General features: G+C 37.2%; 1 pseudogene; it reads left to right on the top strand.

Moving 5' to 3' along the window:
- The window catches only part of LOC104980330, an 89,881-nt pseudogene that overhangs the window by 43,717 nt on the left and 19,791 nt on the right, over positions 1-26,373 (top strand).

The raw sequence follows: 26,373 nt of genomic DNA on the forward strand, positions 1-26,373 counted from the left end.
TTAATTGCACTGGCTGGCGTCTCTGAAGAGACTGGGCAGTGCTAGTTATGGAAATTTTTGCTTGTTTCAAGAGTCTATGGGAAAAACAATTCTTACTTCCCCAACAAGATTCATGTTAACTTTGGGGTTCAGCTAAATATATTTTTATTAGGTTAAGAATATTTTATTTAGACTTTTAAGCATTAACTTCCTTAACAGTTTTATTGGGATACAATTCATATACCATTCAGTTCAACGGCTTTTAATATCTTCACAGAACTGTACACCATTACTAAAATCTAATTTTAGAATCTAACATTCATCACCCCAAAAAAGAACCTCCAGACACATTTGTTATCACTCTCCATCCCATGCTATTCCCCCATCCTAGGCAATCACTATAATCTACGTTCAATTCTATAGATTTGCCTGTTCTGGATATTTCCTATAAACAGAATCATGCAATACATGGTCTTTTGTAAATGACTTAGTTTTAATTTTTCTATTGCTTTTTCAAAACACTTGGAGACTGATTATAAGATTCATCTTAGGTCTCTTACTATGATGAAGTATACTGATATAGTTTTTTTCATTAGAACCATCCTCACATTCTAGGAATGACCTCTTTGTATTGACTACTGGTTTCTCTTTGTTAGTAATATGTTTAGAACTTTTATGCCAATATTAAGTTGTATACTGTCTTTTGTGCTAGTCTTGTTGGATTTTTGTAATTATACTATGCCTAGTATTTCATAAGAGGATTTAGAAGCATTTCTTTGTCATTTGGCTCTGGAGCAATTTAAATAGCATTAGATTTTATCCCCTGTGTAACTGTCTAGACAGAGTCCTTTTTAGAGCATCAACTCTTTGACAAATTATTCCTCCTATGTTAATTATCCTTTTGAATTTTCTCCCTTTTTGGGAATCTTTTTTGGTAAATTTAATCTTCCTAGAAAACTATCCATTTCAAGATTTTTCAAATGTATTTCCACGGGGTTTAGAAAATTAGCCTTCTATGATTCATTTCATCTGCCACTGAGAGTATTTTCTCTCTCATTTCTTATTTAGTATATTTGTCCTTTCTCCCTTTTATCTTGCCTAGTTAACTGACATTTATTTCATACCATTTCTTGTTCAAAACCCAGCTTCTAAATATATATACAGCTTTGTCATTTTTTAATTGTTTATTGGTTTCTACTTTACCTTATTAATTTTGTATTTCTATTTTCTTTTCTGTATTTTTCTAACTCCTTTAGTTACCTGTTCAATTCATTTATTATTGTGCTTTTTTATGCATTAATATAAGTACATAATGATTTATCCTCTGACCTTGCTTTCACTCATAAACCTCTGGGCTATTATGTAGTGTTTTCATTAGCAATATACTTTGCTAATTCATATTTATTAATTATTTAAAAGAAAATATATAAATTTCTATACCCTGGGACTTCAATTATCTAATTTTACTGTTTTATTTTATTGGATCTATATCACACAATTTTGTCTATGCTACTTTATTTTACTATAATTATTGAAGCTTCCTGTGTGGTAGGTATATGATATGGTCATTTCTTGTGACTATCCCGTTGGTAGTTGAAAAGAAGACATATTATCTCTTTTAAGGTACAAATTTTAATATATATCAAATAAATCTAACAAGTGTATCTTGTCCTTATATTTTTCATATCCTTACTTATTACTTTATTTTTTGTCCCCTTGACTTTGTTATGAACTGAAAAAAGGTGAATTAAAATCTTTTATGACTACTGTGTTTGTATTTCTCCTTATTATTTCCCTAACATTTCCTTTATGAATGCTAAGTCTATATTATTTAGTGTCTATTATTCATAACTGGCTTCCCATGTCACTCAGTGGTAAAGAATTCACCTGCCAATGCAAGAGATGCAAGTTTAATTCCTGGGTTGGGAAGATCCCCAGGGGGAGGAAATGGTAACCCACCCCAGTATTCTTGCCTGGAGAACTCCATGGACAGAGGCGCCTGGTGGGCTACAGTCCATGGGGTCACAAAAGAGTTGGACATGACTTAGTGACTAAACTACAACAACAGTTTGTTAACTAATACCTATTTACTAGAAATTGTGTCCATTAGTAGTACTGGTACCTTTTTTAGTGTGTTTATTTTTTGCCTTAAGTTATATTTCAATAAACCCAATTATCACTGTTAGCCCTTCTACCAAAATTTTCTCATCACTTAGAAAACTAAAGTTCATCCGCTCATAACCTCTTCTACAAAAATTCATAAGATCAATATTCCCTGAGTATAGTTAGAAGCCGCAAAGGATGAACACAGGAGTATCAATGAGTTCCAGTCTGTCTTGCTTTTCCAGTTCAAGTCTAGCTTTTCCTGACTACCAGCCATGCAGACTAATAGCAAGCCCAGGCCAAAAATACAGAAGCAGAAGCCACTGACTTTGACACTAACCCTCTGCATGGCCCCTCTTCAGGAGCTGAATGTGGTTGCTTACACATCTACCACCACATACATTCAGTATCAAAATATATAGATTCTGTCATTGAATTTGCTGATTTTTTTTCTCTCTTCATTTCCATGACCACTATCTTGCCTTGCTATGTATTTCATCCAAAATATTACAACTTCCCTACCTCTGGTCTAACTTCTCTTTCTAAAACAAATTTTACACAACTGTTACAGAGCTCTTTATTGAATATGAATCTGATAATACCCAAACTTTTTCTCAGAACCCTTCAGTCAGATTCCATGGCCCACTGGAGAAAATAAGCACATCTCTGAATGACATAAGACTCCCACCATGACTTGGTGTCTCCCCAGCCATGTATCCAATGTGTCTTCTCACATCACTAAAACACACACTGCTCCTTTCACCTGGCCTGTTACCTGCCTAAAGTGTCATCTCTCTGCGTGGATGTCCTTCTACACTCTCTCCCTTTGCTTACAAATTTCTACTCTTTCTTAACCTTCTCTATAAACCCCAACTATGGTGCTGGAGAAGACTTTGGGGAGTCCCATGGAAAATAAGGATATCAAACCAGTCAGTCCTAAAGAAAATCAACCCTGAATACTCATGGGAAGGACTGGTGCTGAAGCTGAAGCTCCGATACTTTGGCAACCTGATGCAAAGAGCAGACTCATTGGAGAAGACCCTGGGGCTGGGAAAGACTGAAGGCAGGAGAAGGGGATGACAGTGAATGAGATGGTTGGATGGTATCACCAACTCAATGGACATGAATCACAGCAAACTCTGTGCGATAGCGAAGGACAGGGAAGTCTGGCGTGCTGCAGTCTGTGGGGTTGCAGAGAGTTGGACACAACTTAGGGACAGAACAACAGCAAATAAACCCCAACACAGATCTAGAAGCTGCTTTTCCTGTGCCCCACTACAATTGCATCCCAAGTTCCCATTAAAACTGCATGTCTGCATCTACATTAGACTGTGAGATACAATGTACTTCATTGCTTGATTCAAGATTTAAGAGAAAATGAAGTATAAGCCTGCAACTTCCCTCCCTGAATTAGAGACAGAAAATCAAGAACCCAGGAGATTTTACAAAGCAGTGGTCTTTGAAGTGAATTTCTGTACCAAAAATAAAGATGAATTTTTTTTAAATAAAATAAAATTCAAAAGGGAGAAAACTCACTAGCTGAAAGCTAAATGATAACTTTTTTAAACTATATTGCTGTTTACTACCCTAGCTTGTCAAAGTCCCAGAGACGGTAGAGGTAGTAAACAGGTGTTGGTGTCCTCCCATCTTTTCAAAGAGCACCGGTCCTGTCCTCACCTCATGCAGCTGGATTCTGCATACCAAACCCCATAGGTGGAGCATAGTGCCCACCCTGTGAGCCAATCTACCATTCTATGGTAATATGCTCTTTGCACGAAACTTTGTACAACGGAATAGGATTGAGGTTCAGTGACTAAGAAAAAGCTTTGAAGTGCAAGGGATTAAGAATTAATCTTGGTAGCTGCTAGGGATCATTTGTAAATAGATCTCTGCAACTTGGAAATCATTTTCTGAAATCAGCAGCTGGGTAGCAAATTTGGATTCACCTGGTCCTCGTAACACACTCCCTCTAATATGCTTCCACTGACTTCAAGTCTTTCCCTACAACAAGCACATTCAGAGTTCCTGAGTGTTTCACTCCAACCCCAGGTGGAGATTTCCATGTAAAGCAAATATAATGTGATCATAGAAAGAAATCTATCATAGAAATTTGCCAGCTTGAGTGGTTAGAGCAGAAAGAGTTTTAGAAAACCAATACAAAAAGAGAAAACCCAATAGGACCCAAATATACATTCTGAACACAGGAATGGAAGTGAGGGGTACCTCCAGGGAAATGGTGTGAGTTCCCATCCATTCTTTTCAATGACTCAATAGAAGTTAATTGGTCATTTTTTTTTTTCCCTACATAGATACTTATTTGATCCACCACTATTGAAATGACCATTCTTTTCCCCACTGCACTGCAGTGCCACCTTTGTTTTAAATTAAGTGACTGCCTGTGTAAGGTTTGCTTCTTGACTGTTTATTCTGTTTGTTTGTTTTTTTTAACTTTACAATATTGTATTGGTTTTGCAAGTAAATAGACTGATGACTAAACTGAGCACTGAAGAATTGATGCTTTTAAACTGTGGTACTGGAGAAGATTCTTGAGAGTCCCTTGGACAGCCAGGATATCAAACCAGTCAATCGTAAAGGAAATCAACCCTGAATATTCATTGGAGGGACTGATGCTGAAGCTGAAGCTCCAATACTTTGGCCACCTGATGCAAATAGCCAATTCATTGCAAAAGACCCTGATGCTGGGAAAGACTGAAGGCAGGAGCAGAAGAAGACAACAGAGGATGAGATGGTTGGATGGCATTACCAATTCAATGGACATGAGTTTGAGCAAACTCCGGGAGATAGTGAAGGACAGGGAAGCTGGTAGTGTGCAGTCCATGGGGTCGCAGAGAGTTGGAGAAACAACTGAGAAACTGAACAACAACAAAAGACTGATGACAGCATGCTCTGTGAGCCCACGGAAACGGACATCAGAAACTTTACAAGCGGGAGGTGGATCAGAACGACGCTAGACTCCTATCTGTTCACGACCACAGCAAAACTACAACCAATGCTTGCTTTGGCAGCACATATAGTAAAATTGGAATGATACAGAGAAGATTAGCATGGCCCCTGTGCAAGGATGACATGCAAATTCCTGAAGCATTCCATATTTTTAGACAGCCTCTTCAATAAATGATGCTGGGGAAACTGGACAGCTACATGTAAGAGAATGAAACTAGAACACTTCCTAACACCACACACAAAGATAAATTCAAAATGGATTAAAGACCTAAATGTAAGATCAGAAACTAGAAAACTCTTTGAGGAAAACAAAGGCAGAACACTTGATGACATAAATCAAAGCAAGATCCTCTATGACCCACTCCTAGAGTAATAGAAATAAAAACAAAAGTAAACAAGTGGGACCTGATTAAACTTAAAAGCTTTTGCACGGCAAAGGAAACTATAAGCAAGGTGAAAAGACAACCTTCAGAATAGGAGAAGATAATAGCAAATGAAACAACTGACAAAGGATTAATTTCCAAAATATACAAGTAGTTCATACAACCCAGTACCAGAAAAACAACCAATCAAAAAGTGGGAAAAAGACCTAAACAGACATTTCTCCAAAGAAGACATACAGATGGCTAACAAACACATGAAAAGATGCTCAACATCACTCATTATTAGAGAAATGCAAATCAAAACTGCAATGAGATATCACCTCACACCTGTCAGAATGGCCATCATCAAAAAGCCTACAAACAATAAATGCTGGAGAGGGTGTGGAGAAAAGGGAATGCTCCGGCACTGTTGGTGGGAATGTAAATTGATACAGCCACTATGGAAGATGGTATGGAGATTCCTTAAAAAACTAGGAATAAAATCACCATATGACCCAGCAATCCCATTCCTAGGCACATACCCTGAGAAAACCAAAATTGAAAAAGACACATGTATCCCATTGTTCATTGCAGCACTATTTACAATAGCTAGAACATGGAAGCAATCTGGATGTCCATCGACAGATGAATGAATAAAGAAGTTGTGGTCCATATACATAACGGAATATTACTCAGCCATAAAAAGGAATGCATTTGAGTCAGTTCTAATGAGGTGGATGAACCTACTTGAGCCTATTATACAAAGTGAAGTAAGTCAGAAAGAGAAAGATAAATATTGTATTTGAATACATATATATGGAATCTAGAAAAATGGTACTGTAGAATTTATTTGCAGGACAGCAAGGGAGAAACAGACATAGAGAATAGATTTATGGACATGGGGAGAGAGGAGGAGAGGGTGAGATATATGGAGAGAGTAACATGGAAACCTACATTACCATATGTAAAATAGATAGCCATTGGGAATTTGCTGTATGGCTCAGGAAACTTAAACAGGGGCTCTATATCAACCTGGAGGGGTGGGATGGGGTGGGAGATGGGAGGGAGGTTCAAAAAGGAGGGGATCTATGTATACCCATGGCTGATTCATGTTGAGGTTTGACAGAAAACAACAAAATTCTGTAAAGCAATTATCCTTCAATTAAAAAATAATTTTAAAAAAGACTACACATAGAATGTCTCTCGTTAAACTCAACCTGGGGACTAGCAGGACAACCAAGGCTATAAAGGAAGAGGCACACTCTGAGTTTGGCAGGAAGGGAGGAGAAGTGATGTGGCCAGGACCCACACCCCACACCCACACTGCGACACGGAAGAGAAGGGGGATAGCACAGGCTCAGGGTTCTCCCCGTGCAGAGCAAGGGGTTCAAGCCACATGTTAGACATTATGTCAGTGGAAAGACAAGCCCCTTTAGCAGGTTTGAAAACCAGTGGGACTTAGCAGAGGACTGTAAGAAACCGAGACTCTGCTCTTCAACAGCACACACACATTCGTGTTTACACCCAGTCACAGAGACAGCAGACTGAAGACCACCTGGGGCTCTTGTTGACTTGCCAGGAACACCCTAGGGCAACCCCCAGCCTGTCTCAGATTCCCACTCCAGCCCCTCTTGCTCTAGCTCTGCTCCTCACTAAGGCAGAGGCGGCTAAGCGTGACACCAACCCCGCCATCCCTGAGGCACCTCTAACTAATGCACACATCAGGGGAAAAGTGAAACCAGCACGGAAGTGCCACCCCAGACCCTTAAGCCCAGTCACACCCCCAAACCATGGCTTCCCTGCTGGCTCAGCTGGTAAAGAATCTGCCTGCAATGTAGGAGGCCTGGGTTTGATCCCTGGGTTGGGACGATCCCCTGGAGAAGGGAAAGGCTACCCACTCCAGTATTCTGGCCTGGAGAATTCCATGGACACGACTGAGTGATTTTCACTTTCACACCCCAAACCAAGGCTGAGAATGCCATCACACAACCAACTAGCTGAGGTCTCCTCCTCAGGCCCTCCAGCCCCAACCCTGCCCCCCATAGGCAGTGACAACCATTGAGCATAGGAGAAGCCCCTATTTACACCAGACTCTGGCTCTAGCCCCACCAACTCCAGCTCTACTTTCCACCAATGCAATGATGACCGGCACACACCAGGGGAGGACATGGCTCATGCTTACCTTCGATGCAACTCCAAAGGCACAGGACACAGGCAAAGTTGACAAGGACACACCTTCAATCCAGGACAGGCTACTGTTTCACCTAACTTCATAGAAAGAGACAGAAAGTTAAACAAAATGAGAAGACAAAAGACTATGCTTCAAACAAAGGACAAGAAAAAAATACCTTGAGAAAAGCCTTAATGAAACCAAAATAAATAATTTACCAGATAGAGTTCAAAGCAATAGCAATAAGAAAGCTAACTGAACTGAGGGAAAGAAGCAAGTTAATATCTCTGATGAATATAAATGCAAACATTCTCAGCACAATATTGGCAAGCCAAATTCAACACCACATAGAAGGGATCATACACTGTGATCAAGTGGGGTTTATTCAAGAGATGCAAGGATGGTGCAAAATCTGCAAACCAAACAATGTGATAAAAGAAGGAAAAAAATACAGTCATCTCAATAGACACGAAAAAAGGCATTTGACAAATTTCAACATCCATTAATGATAAAAAAAAAATTCTCATTAAAGTTGATATATAGGAAAATAGAGATAGCGTACAGCGGCAGAAATACTAACTTAAAGATTGGCTTCTGGATTCAAACTTAATCTCACTGAGCTGAAACATAATTAGAATACAAGCTATGTCATAACAACAACTCTATCGATTGAAGCAATTCATGAATTTTACTGCTGAACATTTCCAAGTATACCTCCTTTTCACTATATATTTGACATACTCTCCTCTCTTCTCTGAAAATAAGTGACATCATTTTAAATAATCTTGAGATTACAGATACTATGTTGGTATTTTCTGTTTAAAACACCTCCTCCTTGCATCATTGGTGAGGGAAGTTACTTACCCTAGGGTTACACAGATGGCCATAAGACATCCAACTCTAGACAGATGATATCAGCAACAGTTACTTGTCACGTAATAACTGACAGAGGAGGAGGACACTATGCAGGGCCATAGGGCAGTTTTACTTAAGAACAAGATAGAATGAACAACCCGGGCTGTGGAAGGCAGATTTTCTAATATGGAGAAGGAAGGAAACACCAAGTTTTCCACAAAATGATGTAATTGATTTGTTTGCATAATTTGTGGGCTGCAAGGGAAATGAAACCCACTACTCAGAGATAAGCAGGAACTGCACTTGGTTTCTTTGATATGGAGGGTTGTTTGGCTGGAAGATTTTATCTGCAGAAGCAAAGTAGAAAGGGGAACTTGGATTGGACAACACAAGTCTCTTCCAACTTCCCCCAGATGTCAAGGCAACACATAATACTAATTTTAGGTCTGATACCACACTTAAATATATAGTTGTAACTGAAGAACACAAATTCTACAAATTTAGTCTCTATCACCTATGAAATTTCTTAGTTATTCTCTCTCCTGAGGGAAAACTACATCCTCTGATCAGTTGTACCTACAGCAATCGGGGAATTATTGTTCCTTTACATCCCCGACATAGACTCAGTCTTATCACTGTCCCTCTGTACCTAAGAAAGCAGCTACTATTTTGTTAACTCAGCATGTCAACCCTGTCATGTAGCTAAAGATGACTCTTATCCTGTAGGTGTAATTTGTTTACAGCACTAATGAAGGTATACACATGGCTTCAATACAGCTCTGGGGATGTTCCAAATGGAACATCATCAGCTACCATTTCATTCTTATTGCAAGATTTTGAAGCACTTAAGCCTCATGCTTCTTGAAAATTATTCTCAGAAATAGTTTGCCCTCTGAGGCAAGGAAATTTATGCTTGTGAACTGTAGTGTTGGAGAAGACTCTTGAGAGTCCATTGGACTGCATGGAGATCAAACCAGTCAATCTTAAAGAAAATCAATCCTGAATATTAACTGGAGGGACTGATGCTGAAGCTGAAGCTACAATACTTTGGCCAGCTGATGAGAAGAACTACTCACTGGAAAAGACCTTGATGCTGGGAAAGATTGAAGGCAAGAGGAGAAGGGGACAACGGAGGATGAGATGGTTGGATGGCATCACCAACTCAATGGACATGAATTTGAGCAGGCTCCAGGAGTTGGTGATGGACAGGGAAGCCTGGCATGCTGCAGTCCATGGGGTCACAAAGAGTTGGACATGACTAGACAGGGAGGCCTGGCGTGCTGTGATTCATGCGGTTGCAAAGAGTCGGACACAACCGAGCAACTGAGCTGAGCTGAGCGCCTGAACTGACTGACAAGGGAAATGAGGACCAACACTACCTCTGCGATGACTATGTTGGGAAGATGCTTGAAATTCCACGAAACACACTGAACAGATAAGAGTCATTTATCCTTAACCACTAGATAAGTGCTTTGAATATGACTGAAAGGTTTAGTTTCTTTATCCAGATTAAACATGCTCCCAGAATATTACTCACATTGTTCTTTTTCATGATACAAAAGTAAATAATCCCTCCCAAATGATCACAAATTCTTAATTTGTAAACACCTGAATTGATGAGATTTCACTCTATTTTGGAACTTTTTTAAAATCCTATAAAAAGGACCTGGTTAATAAATGTCCCATAGCCTAAGGGAATTAAACATGGAATCATTCTCAAGTATTGTTAATAACAGAAACAAAGCTACATTTCTTTACTCAAAATGTAGCTTTATATAGAGGGGCTATCAAGGGACACAAGATTTTAGAAGAGCACAAGCATATGAAACATCATCCATTCTCGCTTTAAATACCAAAATGCCAAAATCATTCAACTCTAGGAATGCTATCGAAAGTCAGAATCTTCAAGTAAATGAGCCGGATGCCTGTTCAGGAGTATGGGAGAAGGAAATGAACACAAGAGGAACTATAATCAGGAGTCACCTGGCCGAACACATCTAACATCAGCTTTCAGGGTCAGAGCTACAAAGATTATTTACAGCAAGGTGCACCTGCTCTACAAGCAAAAGCCTGTGATGGTTTTCTGACCTCCCAGGTTGGGTCATGCCAACATACCAAAACAGATCTTAGTCTCCAGTCCCTTAAAAAAATGAATTTCTAAGCACTTGTGCTTCATCTGTGCTTCTCGACTTTCTTCCCTCCTGAAATTCCGCTTGTTAAAGTCTGAAAGGTAATTTAATAGTGTGTGATTTTTGATTTATGGTTTTCCCCTCCTTCCTTGACATACAACTAGTACTTCTCATTTATTTCTACCACAAAATAAATCATATGGAATTCCAAGAGAACTCTATCCCCAGTTGGTCATTTTTTAAATCTCTGATTGGTAAGACAAAACATCTAAAGACAATCAAGTCTTGTAGGGATGAGAAACAACTGAATAGCAAACTCACAGGCCAATAGTCAAATGATTTCTATAACTAGGCAAAGTTGGTATAGAAAAGTTTGTTTCAGGTAGCCTTTGGTCCTTTCTTGTCTTTCCTTCTTTACAGCACTTTTCTCTGTCACCTCTTCTACTCCTGACTCCCCGGCCATCATTTTCCATAAAATGGGATACTTTTCATAAGACTACCTAGTGTGTGGTCAGATTATAACACTCAGTAACTTTCCTCTTTGCTTTGCCATGTACATACATATAAGATGAAATCTAATAAATTTATTTACATCAAGATATCAATGACTTAAAAGTTCCACCTTTGTAGCGGATGTGTTCTGTTGTAAGTCTGCCATGTACCTCTTTTCCCTCTTACACCAGTTAAATGTCTACTGACTTCAAAAATTTCTCTTGCTCTTTTTCATATGTTCTTGGTAGGGATGCCAACCATAGCACATCATCCTTGCTAGGCACTAGGGTGGGCCCATGGTTTATGGTAAGTTAACTGGATTCTGCCTCCCTGATATCAATCTAGAGCAGAGATTCTGAAGAGTGGAAAATCAATTGTCACCAAATTACTCATTGCTAGAATCCAGAAGGAAGTCCCACAGTTTCTGCAGTTGACAACAGCTGTCCTAGCTCTCTGCCTTTTCTGAGCAAGGGTTTTCACCTGTCTTCTATTCACTTCAGTTTCCTCACAACATCATGTCTTTTGCTTCCGTTTCCAAGCATACGCACAAAGACACTTTAACTAACGCACCCTTCCCCAGATGAGGAAGTAGAGAAGAGCTTGCCTTTCTCAAGAGGGATCTAAAAGTCAAGATAATCATTCATCATCAAGGGTCAGAAAGAGATAAAAGTGGACAGAAATTTGGGTGGAGGAGTGAAGTTCACACTCCTTGACTGATATTATATCCCTGACTTTTTGTGTTTCTATGTGAACTGCATTAAAAATTTGCAAAGATTTTGCAATGTATGTAACTCTGTAGACTTCAAACAGTTCCTTTCATTTAGGGGCTCTGCATTTCCCCTGGGGCCTCAGAGTCTCTGCTGAGTCTTCTGCTTCCAGTCAGCTAATGAGGCAGAGAGAGAGAAGGTGAAGGATCACATATGATGAAGAGACAATCCTGCGAGTGGCAAACACCATTTCCACACACATTCTGTTTGAAAGAATTAGTTACATGGTCCTACCTATGTGCACTCAGATTGGGAAGGTAGCTGAGATGTGTGTTCAGGAGGAAAAAGAAGTTTACAAGTTTGAAGCTAGCTATCTGCCACCACTTCATCCATTTCATAGTCTAGCAATATGATATAAGCATTGTGTTTGTAAAAGCTATAGTTTGTGGTTAAACAATACTTCAGTTCTTATTTTAAAATTTTTCATCAACAGATAAAATATAAAATTTCTATAGCAGAGAATTTTAGAAGTTGCCTAGTTTCCTGTTGCTCCTCATTCCTCTCTCCACACATATAGCCTTTTTGTTATTTTCTCTATGATTCAGCTACCATATTCATGGCCCTAATTGGGGAAAAGAATAAGCTGTTTCTTATGCATTGCCCAGGTGGACAGATATGAAGTAAAAATAAGTAAAAGCGTAAGTAAATATTTGTTATCTCAACAAGTTCCTGTAAAGGTTCCCTTTGGCCATCAGTATCTATAACCTACCTCTGTGACTCTGGAATAAAGCCTTAAAAAAAATTTTCCAGTCCATGTCCATGCACATGTCCATAGCAGAGAACAATTGAACAATAGCTTAAAACTTGGTTTCATTCATTCTTCTTAAATAAAATGAAACATTCTCTGTGTATGTGTCTCTCTCTCCCTGTGTGTCTCTCTGTAGATGGATGGATAGATAGATTATATAGATGGATGGAATCTTTCTCTGTCTTGGATTAAGAATAAGTAAAAATCAAATTTCTGGTTTGAAAGGTTAACTGAGCAGATAGCAAAAAACTGGTTATGAATTTAAGCCACTACATACAGAGAAAACTAAGTGAGAGCTTTCTTCATCTATATGCACATACAGATGAAATCTTTATGTAAGTTTTATAAAATCATGAAATAATGCTAAATATTATGATGCATAAGAACTTACATGGCAGAATTATACAACACAGATAAAGATGTACAAGTGAAGTTCAAGATTGTGATTTGCACTAAAATGAAAGGGGAAGGAAGGAAGGGGTAATGGGACAATTTTAAGTTTACCTACAGAGGTTTCTTTTTTCCCCTAAAAAGTAAAAGAACTTTCCAGAAGAAAACATAGGATAAAATCTTCATGATGCTGAGATAGGCAAAAATTTCAAAGACAGGACACAAAACTTAAAGGCCATAGTTAAATTGGACTTCCAAGTTTAAACTATCTGCTGTTTGTAAAACATTACTAAGATAAAGGAAAATCGGGGAAAATAATATTTACAATGCATGTATCTAACAAAAGACTTGGATCCAGAATGTATGCCTTCAAAATTATGACAAATAATCCTATTTTAATGGGCAAATGGATGATGAAAAACTGTATGATAAAATGCTCAGCATCATTAATCATCAGGGAAATGGAAATTAAAGCCACAACAAAACAGCTCCAACCATGAGAAATACCTAAAATTTAAAATGTTGAAAATAACAAGTACTACATGAGCATATAGAGCAACTGGAACTCTAATACATGGCTGATGAGAATGTGAATGGGTACACCACTTTGTATAAATGCATGACAGCTCCTTTTAAAGTTGACGACTTATCATACATCCCAGAAGTTCTCCTTTACCATCTGAGCCACCGGGGAAAATGTGGCTCCCTCAAAACAAACAAACAAACACATGTCTACACAAATATTTGTAAATGAATGTCCACACACATATAGCCTTACTTATAATAGTCAAAACCTGAAAACAAATACCTGTGAACAGAGGGATGGATAAATAAATTTTAAAATATCCATACAACTGAACACTACCTAAAAATTTAAAAATGTGATTAACTGATAAATGCAACAATATGGATGAATCTCAAAAACATGCTGAACAAAGGAAGTCAGATACAAGCAAGTCGTAATGTATGATTTAATCTAGCTAAAATTCTAGAACACAAATAAACAGACTAGAAAACCAGAGTGGGGAATTTGGCCAAGAAAGTGCAGAGGAAACTTTTGGAAGTAATGGATGTGCACTTTTTCTCAACTATGTGGTAGTTACACAGATATACACCTTTACCAAAATTCATCAAACTAGATGATCAGAGTAGGTGCATTTTATTATGTATAAATCATACCTCAATAAAGTTGAGTTTTAATTTGAAAGTGAAAGTCGCTCAGCCATGTCCACTCTTTGCAACCCCATGGACTGTAGCCTCTGTCCATGGGATTTCCTAGGCCAGAATACTGGAGGGGGTTGCCACGCCCTTCTCCAGGGGATCTTCCCAACCCTGGGATCGAACTTGCAACTCCTGCATTGCAGGAGGATTCTTTACCATCTGAGCCACCAGGGAAAATGTGAAAAATATCAATACTTAATTCTGAATTTTGAGTGCTGTATCATTTAGGGTCCTAGCAAGACGCATGGCAACCTAACCTGGGATTTGAAGAAACTTTAAGGAAGGGAATATTAAAGGACATATGGGCAGAAATAAGGAAGCAGTGTATTGAAGAATTCAGGGACTTGCGACAACAGGCCAAGGAATCTGAGTTATCTGAATCCAAATGAGCATTACAAGTACCAAACACAACCTCTCCCATCCTCTCAGACACAGGAAGGAGATGAGAAAGAACACAGACATTTGAACTTCTTAACACTATTGGAGAAGAGGTACTAGGTAGCAGTGACCAGAGATAAGACTAAATAGGTTTTTTTTTTTTTTTTTAAGAGGGAAGAAGACGGATATGAATCTGTAGGGCTTTATAAGCCAAAATAAGGAGTTTGGTCTTTAACCTGAATTCACTTAAGAGTTTCATGTTTCAAAAAATGCATGAAGATAATTCCATTTTTAAAGATTACTCTGATTTTTCTTTCTTAGATTCTAAAAATGGAATTGCTACTAGACAGGAATTTTTTCTTAGAGTATATATTGTATAAGTTTGATTTTTTTTATTTTAATTGGAGGCTAATTACAATATTGTGGTGGTTTTGTAAAATGGTATTAAACAACTTTGTATATGAAAAAAAGAGTATATATTATAGCATTATTAATAATAGCAGTAAAATTATTATTATATATAAACTTCTGGTGAAATATCTTCTAGTTGTTTCAACTGTTTTCTTGAGCTTAGTCTTTGTTTTTTAATTTGATTAAAACTACTGAGTATTTATTTTCATAATTTAATTTGCTTCCCATTTGGAGATATTGTTTTCAGAAACATTTTCTTCTTCATTGACTTTTTAAAATATCACCCTTTAATTCATCTGAAATTAACTTTAGACTGTCATAAAATACGACAGCAATGATTATGATTGTGTAGCAAAGAAGACTTAGCAGTTTCTACTGTGTCTTGTACATAATGGGCCTCAATGGTGATATAAATATTTGTCAGAGCCAATGATTATAATGATTTGCCCACGTGCTTTCAAGTTGTAGCCATCACTTTTATCATTAATTACACTGGAGTATTCATAGCCCAGTGTTACAATAACAAGATGCAGTCATTTTTCATTAATTTTTAAAATTCTGTAATCTATTAATCATGATCAACCATCTAAAGTTAACTTTTAAGATAATGAGCTACTTTAAAATTTTAATTGATTCATGAGTCATCTGTGAATTTTTAAGGGCAATAAGTGAGTTTTATTGCCCTAAATATCAAGAAGAAACATGCTACTCAGAATGTCTCCTCATTTACCTGGAAAGGAACACCTTGGCAAATTATTTAACCAATGCCAATGTCCAATCCCATGTTTTCACGGCTCAGAATCTTTTGTTCAAGAACATGAGAAAATAGACACTTCCCTGGTGGTGTAGTGGCTAAAAGACTGTGCTCCCAGTAAGGAACACAGGAAAATAAGCCCAGTGGAGACATTTGTGGCAAAATGACAGAGAGAAACTGTTTCTCCAGGACACCTCTGCTTTTCATTATTTATCAGTAACAAACATGAACATGAACCAGAAAAGCACCTGGAACCAAATTTACACTGAATGAAAAAAATAAACATATCTTGGCATCATCAGTAGCTATATCTTAATTCCCATCCAACTCACCATATCTCTAGACCATAAAGTTTCTGCCTAGCATAATGGGGAGCGCCTCCATTCCAGCTAACGCAGCAAAGCCATACAGGAAAGCGGAGACCAGAGTCTGAGAGTAGGTGGGTTTCTAGGGAGGAAGCCACAATCACTGGGTGAGAAAGAAGCTTTGAGAAAGCAAATCTCGAACGTCCATCCTTCTAGAATAAACACTCAGATTTAGGTTATCTCTAAGAACTTGGTGACTATGGTATGAAAAAGAAAGGAAAGATTCTGGGCTATTAAACCAGTGAATGACCAAGTGCAGAATCGGGCAGAGACAGCACTTGAACATGTCTCCAGAAAGCTCAAATGCAATAGTCCAGACATGTAGGCACCTCCAGCATCTGCCGTGTATGTGGGCAGGGGGACAGGGAAGAACAGGGGGGTGATCCTCAGCAGTATCTCAACATCCCTTATAAGGATGTGGGAAATGTTTCTTCAGGCAGAGAAGAAGCCCAGTGGATACCAACCTTTGATGCTCCTCAACACCATCCCCAAACACAACTCATTCCCATTACACCTGCTGTTATTAGAAGCGTCCATTCACAAGAGGGTGTGTTTCCTGCCCCTCTCTACAGACAACATTGTAGAATATTGCAGCAGCCATTTCTAAAAACCATGTAAAACATTTATTCAATGTATATATTTCAGCTTTGGATGGATAATACATTCAACATAGTGCAAAGTGTAAACAATACCAAAGGCTATACAATGAAAAGTCAGTCTTCCTCCATTGCCGATCCCCAAGTTCCCTCCCCAACGCTGCTGCTATTACCTATTTCATGAGCATCCATCTGGAGATATTCTAATATAACATCACAAATTATAGATATATACTTTTCTTTAAATGAATAATAGCATTTGTATAGATTAATTGAAATGATCTCTCATTTTGCTTTCAGCTGGCTAGGATTCCATCGTATGGCTCTACCACAGTATATATCAGTTAAGTGTGTTAGTCACTCAGTAGTGTCTGACTCTTTGTGACCCCATGGACTGTAGCCTGCCAGGCTCCTCTGTCCATGGGATTTTCCAGGCAAAAATACTGGAGGGGGTTGCCATTTCCTCCTCCAGAGGTTATTCCTGACTCAGGGATTGAACCTGGGTCTCCAGCATTACAGGCAGATTCTTTACTGTCTGAGCAACCAGGGAAGCCCTAAATAACCAGCTCCTATCCAACTTTTGTTTCCAATCTACACTCTCACAGATGAGGCTACAGTGGGTATCTGTGTGGATTCATCATATGGTAACTGTGTGAATAAATATGTAGGACAGAATTTCAGGGTTAAAATGACTATACTTGTAATTTTTGTCACAGATCATTTGGAGCAACCAATCGCTGAGTATAGCTATTAATACTTGCATATCTTTTAGCCAGATCTCCTGGTTTCAGTTTCTACTTCTGCGCTTATTTTCATCACAACTAAGCAAATTAGTTCTTTCTAGATCTTTTTCACCATCTGCAAACAGGAATGAGAATTGTACTTGCTCTACAGGATCATTGTGAGGAACTGGTTAATTAACATATATAAAACTCAGTACAGTATCTGACACAAGATAAGTACTCAAAAAAATGGTAATTCTTATTATTGTTCTATTATTAACTCTTATCACATAGAATACAAGTTTGCATTATAGAATTTTTTTCTTCTTTGCTAATCTAATAGGATTTTCACCTAAATCACTATGGTTTTAATTTATCTTTATTCTGTCTTGTAAAGTACTTAAGTATGCTTTCATAAGTTTGAGTCATCTGTAATTTCTTTCTGTGAAGTATCTTCTTATGACTTTTGCTCTTATTTTTATCGGATTATTATTGCTTTATTAATGAATAAAAAGTCTCTACATATTAAGGAAATTAGCTTTTTGCCTATGATATGTAATTAAATTTTTCTAAATTTGTAATTTTTATTTTACTTATGGTTATTTTTCCCATGGAAGTGTTATTTTCAGTCAAATTTATGGAAAAGTTTTTGAATGGCTTCTAGTTTTATATGACATTTACAAATGCTTTCTTATTTCAAAAATATTTAATTTCAGCTATGTTTCAGCATAATACTTTTATGATAAATTTTTACATTAAAATCTTTGCTCCATGTGAAATTAGGATAGGAGCCAATTTTATTTTTTTCCAGATGGCCATGCAGTCGTCTCAGCACCATATGTTGAATAATTCATCTTTTCCCCCTGATTTTTCAATACCACCTTTAACACACACCAAATTCACAAATATGTTGCACCCGTATCTGGACATCTTACTGTTTTATTGAATTACACATTATTTATACAAGTGCCAGTACCAGCCTTTAAATTATTATATAGCTATAATACATTCAATATCCTGTAGGACTAACTATCCTGTGAGTACATTCAAAAAGCAATTTTTATTTGCTTCTTTAGAAATTCCCTAAAATTTACTGTTTATTTTACCATAAGAAAGTTAGAACAGTTTTTGTGGTTCATATAAAAATCCTAGTGTAGTTATTAAGGAGAATTCTAAACACAGATTTATTTGGAGAGACTAAACATCATAATGATATTTATTATAACAAGCATCATAATGATATTTATCTAAGAAGAAAAAACACTTTTCTATTTGAGTGTTCTTGGATAACTCAATAGTATTCTAAATTTTCATTCACATAGATGCTTTACATTTCTTAAATGTATTGCTAGGTATTCAATCTCTTTGTGGCTGTGGTTAATAGGTGCTTCCTTTCAATTATACTTTTCTATTATGTTTTAGTTTGTAGACAGGAAGACAGTTTTTTCTTAATATACTAACCACTTCACTGAAATTTCTTATTGCTATAATAGATTTTTCAGGTAAATCACTTAGATTTTTTTGTTTGTTTGTTTTTGTTTTTTTCCTGATTTTATTTTATTTTTAAACTTTACATAATTGTATTAGTTTTGCCAAATATCAAAATGAATCCGCCACAGGTATACATGTGTTCCCCATCCTGAACCCTCCTCCCTCCTCCCTCCCCATACCATCCCTCTGGGTCGTCCCAGTGCACTAGCCCCAAGCATCCAGTATCGTGCATCGAACCAGTCCAGGTTCGATAACTTAGATTTTTAACCCATATAACCATATTACCTGCCAATACTTTGTCTTCTCTGTTATAACTTTTACATTCATTTATTTTCTCTAATTTTATTGCATTAGCTATATTTCATTCAAGAATGATATCATAATGAAAATTTTCTTTTGTTCCTGAATGTAAAGGAATGGTTTCTAGATGTTCTAGATGCTGCTCTTTTTAAAATATGGAACAAGATTATATTTTTATTATGTTAAGAATATTTTGTTAGTATATTGTATCGTATTATCAAGAGTTTCTTATCAAGAATGGAAGATGAATTATATCAAATGCTCCTTTAGTAATAAAGAGATGATCACGTTTTCTCCTTTTATTTATTAATTTGGTGACTTATAGTATTACATATTTTGATATTGAGTTATTCTTACACTCAATAGTCCTTAACTCAACAGCAATCTTTACTGGCTCTGGGATTCTAGTCTTTCATTTTTATTCTATTCTTGAGGGGTTTTGTCAGGATATTGACTAGGGGAAAAACTCCCCAACTTCTATAATGTATTAAAAAACACTAGTGCCCTAATAAGGACCTACTGTAGAGCACAGGGGACTCTACTCAATACTCTGTAATGGCCTATATGGGGGAGAATCTTTTAAAGAGTGGAGATAGAGATACACACACACACACACACACACACACACACATATATATATATATATGTATATATAATATCTATAACTGATTCACTTTGCTATACAGCAGAAATTAATGCAATATTGTAAATCAACTATATTCCAATAAAAGCTTTTAAAAATAAAACTGTAAAAACTAGAAGGGGTGAAGAATACACTTTATTTCTTAAGTTGCTATTTTTTCCATATTGAGTACATATAAATAAAAATTATATCCTTTAAGAAAATTAAGATGAACCCTCCAAGTAGCAATGGAGGAGGAATGTCTATGGGAGGAAGAATCATCTCCATGTACTCAGATTCACCTTCCTTTGGAAATTTCCCAACAATCCCCTTTGCCAGTAGTGCTTCACCAGGAAAGATGTTATTTTCTTTTCCAAAGTTCTGCCCAGATGATTATATAAGAATGTTAGGGCTTCTTTTTTCAATTTCCTAATCATGAATGTAATAAAGCAGAATTAGTCAAATAAATTTTTAATAAGAATCAAAGATTAACAAAAGGAAAATAAAGTTAGTGAGCTACACATATCTGGCTATCCTGGCTTATGGATGCACTTTGTTCTCAGGAGCTATCATGTTGATTGTCATCCTTGTGGGCCACTGAAGGGGAAAGAACACCTCAAGGAAGCTCCACGTTTTAATCTGAAATCCTCATTCTTAAATTCCTTCTCCCACTTGTTTCCATGCTATTTCCATCTTGAATGATCTCACATGCCAAAGGAGAAGCCCCACACTATGAAGGTCATTTGCTCACTAGTCCTCTTCCTCAAAGCAAGGATACCAGGAAGAGCAAAAACATCAAAAAATTAGATGGGAGGGGACATTCAAGAAGTGATTTAAAATATATCTCTTGAAACAATTCTACTTCACTTATGGCTTGGTGTTAGTAAAATGACTGTGCCTATTCCTAGTCAAGGCTATAGTTTTTCCTGTGGTCATATATGGATGTGAGAGTTGGACTGTGAAGAAGGCTGAGCACCGAAGAATTGATGCTTTTGAAGTGTGGTGTTGGAGAAGACTCTTGAGAGTCCCTTGGACTGCAAGGAGATCCAGCCAGTCCATTCTGAAGGAGATCAGCCCTGGGTGTTCTTTGGAAGGAATGATGCTAAAGCTGAAACTCCAGTACTTTGGCCACCTCATGCGAAGAGTTGACTCATTGGAAAAGACTCTGATGCTGGGAGGGATTGTGGGCAGGAAGAGAAGGGGAAGACAGAGGATGAGATGGCTGGATGGCATCACTGACTCGATGGACGTGAGTCTGAGTGAACTCCGGGAGTTGGTGATGGACAAGGAGGCCTGGCGTGCCGCGATTCATGGGGTCGCAAAGAGTCAGACACGACTGAGTGACTGAACTGAACTGATTCCACTTAAATTGACTTATATACTTTCTGGGAATTAAGGAGGAATCATTATTGGAGGAGGAAGAATACAAAATGTTACAAAAGAAAGGCTATGGCGTTCCACCGGTGTTACACTAAAGCTCTTTTTACTACACTCTTGCCCTGTTGCACACATCAATGTGATTCCACAATAGCCAGCAACATCCTAACTGATGCTGCTAAAACTATTGGTGACAACCTACATCACTATCAAGTCCCATGGAGTGACACCTTAAGATCAGTGTTTCAGTTAGCCTTCCAAGTTCCCCATCGTCATCAAAACCGACTCCCTCCATGTTACTCTACCCAAGAAAAATCTCAGTGTGCCACGGGAAGTATTTTTTTTTTTCCTTTTCAAAAGTGTAGCTATTGAGAACAAAATGCAGTGATGTGAAGTGCCAGTTTTCAAAAGCAAATATCCTGCTATAAAGAACAGTCCAAAAAGAACAGCAGCAAAAAGCAAAATAAGTCTTGCTTCACTCTTCTTGGTTTACATTGATATGAATGAGGAGGAAAGAATGGAGTTATATAAAGAAACAAGGGGTGTGGTAGAAGGAGGTGGGCATATTACACAACGGCACTGAATTACTCAGCCATACTTCACAGGTGGCACCTTGCCTTGTCTTGTGCTCATCCTCAGTCATGTTTGACTCTTTGTGACCCCATGGACTGAAGCTCCTCCATCCACGGGGTTTTTCAGGCAAGAATACTGGAGTGAGTTGCCATTTCCCTCACCAGGGGGTCTTCCCAATCTATGGATTGAACTCAAGTCTTGTTTCATGCACTGCAGGTGGATTCTTAGCCCACTGAGCGATCCAGGAAACCCCCAACAGGTGGCATATTTACATTGCAAAATATGTGCAATATGACATTTATATTATCTTAGCTCAGGTGATATAACAGAATGCCGTAGACTGTGTGGCTTAAACAACAGACATTCATAATGGTTCTAGAGGCTGGAAAGTCCAAGATCAAGGTGCCAGTAGAGTTTGTGTCTGATGAGGCCCCTCTTCCTAGTTTGCAGATGGCTGCCTTCTTGCTGTTTCCTTACATGACAGATAGAATTCATGTCACTTCCTCTTTTTATAAGGGCACGAATCCTACCATGAGGACCCCACCTTCATGACCTAATGTAACTCTAATCATTTCCCAAGGGCCCCACCTCCAAATACTACTGCACTGGGAATTTATGGATTTAACTTATGAATGAAGATAGGGTAAACACAACCATTCATTCAGTTCATAGCATAAATGAAATACCTATAGTCACACAATTCTACATATGAGGAAATGAAATGAATAAGCTATGAAATCATACCAGTGGCAAGTCCTTGGCCTCAAAAACTATCCAATAAAAGATCCTCAACTTTTGGCATACATACAGAACTCAACAAAAAACTGATTTCCTCTGAGTGCAGGAGCTAAGATCTGAAATATACTCATCAGCTAACATGAACCACTAAAAGTGAGTTACCTACAAATAAATCAAACCTAGTAAATCACACCTAACAATCATCACAAGTGTTTAAGCTAAAACTGCCTCTATTCTTCATAGCTCAAACATCGCTTACATGAATATTAGTTGATTTCTTCCAGTTAATCTCTATAGTGTAGCTGCTGCTGCTGCTGCTGCTAAGTCGCTTCAGTCGTGTCCGACTCTGTGCGACCCCATAGACGGCAGCCCACCAGGCTCCCCTGTCCCTGAGATTCTCCAGGCAAGAACACTGGAGTGGGTTACCATTTCCTTCTCCAATGCATGAAAGCGAAAAGTGAAGTTGCTCAGTCATGTCCAACTCCTACGACCCCTTGGACTGCAGCCCACCAGGCCCCTCCGTCCATGGGATTTTCCAGGCAAGAGTACCGGAGTGGGGTGCCATTGCCTTCTCCGATAGTGTAACTACATTATGTAGAAGAAAATTTTGCAGGCTGATCTAGCTGCAATCTATTAGAATAACATGTTTCTCAGAAAACAAGTTCTAAATACCAAACAACTAATTTTAAAGAAAATCTTTATAATACAGACTCAATATAAATTAATGGCCCTGAATTTTAGAACCTTTGGGTTCCTGGAAGTGCACCATCTGAGCAAGCCTAGGACATGTGTGAGAATCTGCTGGAGAGAAAGTAAAGCACACCTTAGTTCCAAGTGAGTCACAGAGAACTGATATCTCTCTCAATGTCTTCCAGTCAAAAATTTTTTTAACCAATTTTAAGGGGCAAGAGACAATTCCTAAGTCATATATGATACATCAGAAAATAATTTTCAATGAAAAAGAACAGATGGTAAAAACAAAATTATCTGGGACCTTGTCATATGCGTAAGTACAAAGATAACAACATGCTTTGAACAATATATTTGTGCATGAGCATTGTCAAATCTGTGGGATAAGAAGAGGGTATTTTCCCACTTTGACTCAACAAATGAGTTCAGAGATATTGAGTTTCCCAAACAGTCATAGTGCTGTGGTGATCTTAGATTAACAAGACTGAAATGTGTATCCTAAATCCAATAGTCTTAAGTAACTACTGCAGCAATGATCACAGTGAAGAGAAGGGATTAAGCACTAAGACAATTACAGACAATGCCAGGTATTTTGGGAAGTGAATGTGAAATTTTATTTTACTGAAATTAGGCAAGAAAATCAGTACAGAGAAGGACAAGTGAGAAAGAAGTGTGATAATCTGGTAATCTAAAAAGAAGTACAAAGGAAATGATGGGACTCTAGCAAAGTTCAAACATGGATAACAAAAGAGGGAGATCTTTAGGCCATCATATGTAACTGCTTGTCTGTTTTAAGTGAATGCTTAACTTCAACTCAACTCAACTTTATATTTTACTTCCATTACTTTTTTGCATAACCCCAAAAAGAAGCAAACATTTTGAAAATACCAAAAGTAAAAGATAATTGCCAGTAGTTGCACTATCCAGTAACAGAGGCCTGAATTAAACACTCCACCATAAATAGCTAGAAGAGTGGACAAAATATTGAAACCACTGTTTTCAGAATTGGGAAATCGGCAGTAAAGAACTATAATCCTTGAAATTAGATTACAGAGGAAAAAAATAGATAAGCCAGACAAGCATCTCAGCTTTCTGCCTGAAAGCACTTTCTAAATTATTAACCCACAGAGGAGAAATGAAAACAGTTTTCCAAGAGAAACAGACCCATAAATACTGAGATGATAAAATTATTAGATAAGAACTACAAAGGAAAATATAGTGACTCTGCTTGAAGAAAGAACAAATGAATGTTTCCAAACTGAAAGAAAGAAAAAGGGCAGAAAAAAAAAGGAACAACCACAGAAATCTCTTGGACAAAATTAAGAAATATTGTTAAGTGTAAGAGGAGTTTCAGGAAAAGGAGGACAGAAAAATATTTGAAGACATATCTGACAAAATTTTTTCAGACCTAATGAAAATATAAACCTACAGACCCAGGAATCTCAACAAACTTAAAGCAGGATAAACACAAAGAAAATCACATGAAATCACATCATAAATGACCTATAGCTAGTGATAATGAGAAAATTCATAATATTTAATCAGGCATTTTTAATAGCTGATTAAAAAATCAATAAACAGAACTCTACTGAAATAGACAAATCTGTCCAACTGATAATCAGACACAATTTTGTTAATATAACTGGAAGCAGTTTGGTCTATAAAATTTTCATCTTATGTTGCCTTGATGTAGATTACTAGAACATGAATGCATAAAAATAAAGATCCTGGCTTTACCTTTCAAGACTTCATGGATTTCAACCAACCAAAAACTTCAGAGGTATCTTGTTTTTATATAAGTTTAAGACTTTAGGTTTAAATTTGTCTTTTAAGAAAGGAATCAGATTTTTTAAAAAGAGATAAATGCATTTTAAAGATAAACATAGTCCCATGTAAACTAATTTGAGAATAAAACTCAAGAAGAGCATGTAAACGAACAGAAAAATCATTGAAAAGTAAGTAATTAAAAAAAATTACTGAGTCTGTCATTGTTTCTAACAAAAATTTTTCTTCAACAACGTCTAAGGAGATCTCACAGCAGCCTAAATTGCCCTCAAAATGAGAAGGGAAATTATTACATTTTCACTGTGCTGAAACATTTTCAAAATAGGATATATATTTTCTGCTTAAATTTTTTTTGTTATTCTAAGTATCAAGACATGATAATATGTGATATGACCCGTATAACTTTAACAAAGATACATAACTTGAGGAAAAATATTTAGAATTTATCTGGTATGAGGGGAAAACACTTTGCATCAAATAACAGATATTTAAAAGTGGAATTAGTATACTTAGTCATTATTCCTCATAGTATCAGATGTATAAAAATAAAGATGTGCCTCAAACTATCAAATTTGTTTATGGATATTATAGAAAATATGACAGTTTTGAAGAAAGGAAAAATTACAAAGTCATGAATCTCCAAGGAGAGGCAGTATGAGAACTTTAATTTATAATCAGAATAAATTGATAATTTATCAACCTGTGCCCAAATTGAGGATACAATCATCACAAATCTATATCTATAAAACTCTTATTGAATGAATTATCTGTTTAAAATATAATTGAGGATGATTATGGAGTGGTGTGAGTGGACAAAGAATAGTTTTTCAATCTCTCAAAATTTACAAAAAATTATAAGAATAAGTAGTAAAATAACATCTCCTAAAGCCAATGATAAGAAAGCCTTCCTCAGTGATCAGTGCAAAGAAACAGAGGAAAACAATAGAATGGAAAGACTAGAGATCTCTTCAAGAAAATTAGAGATACCAAGGGAATATTTCATGCAAAGATGGGCTCAATAAAGGAAAGAAATAGTATGGACCTAACAGAAGCAGAAAATATTAAGAAGAGGTGGCAAGAATACACAGAAGAACTGTACAAAAAAGATCTTCATGACCCAGATAATCACGCTGGTGTGATCACTCACCTAAAGCCAGACATCCTGGAATGTGAAGTCAAGTGGGCCTTAGGAAGCATTACTGCAAACAAAGCTAGTGGAGGTGATGAAATTCCAGTTGAGCTATTTCAAATCCTAAAAGATGATGCTGTGAAACTGTTGCACTCAATATGCCAGCAAATTTGGAAAACTCAGCAGTCGCCATGGGACTGGAAAAGGTCAGTTTTCATTCCAATCCCAAAGAAAGGCAATGCCAAAGAACGCTCAAACTACC

This window comes from Bison bison, unplaced genomic scaffold, assembly GCF_000754665.1.
Source record: "Bison bison bison isolate TAMUID 2011002044 unplaced genomic scaffold, Bison_UMD1.0 scf7180017864498, whole genome shotgun sequence".
NCBI lineage: Eukaryota > Metazoa > Chordata > Mammalia > Artiodactyla > Bovidae > Bison > Bison bison.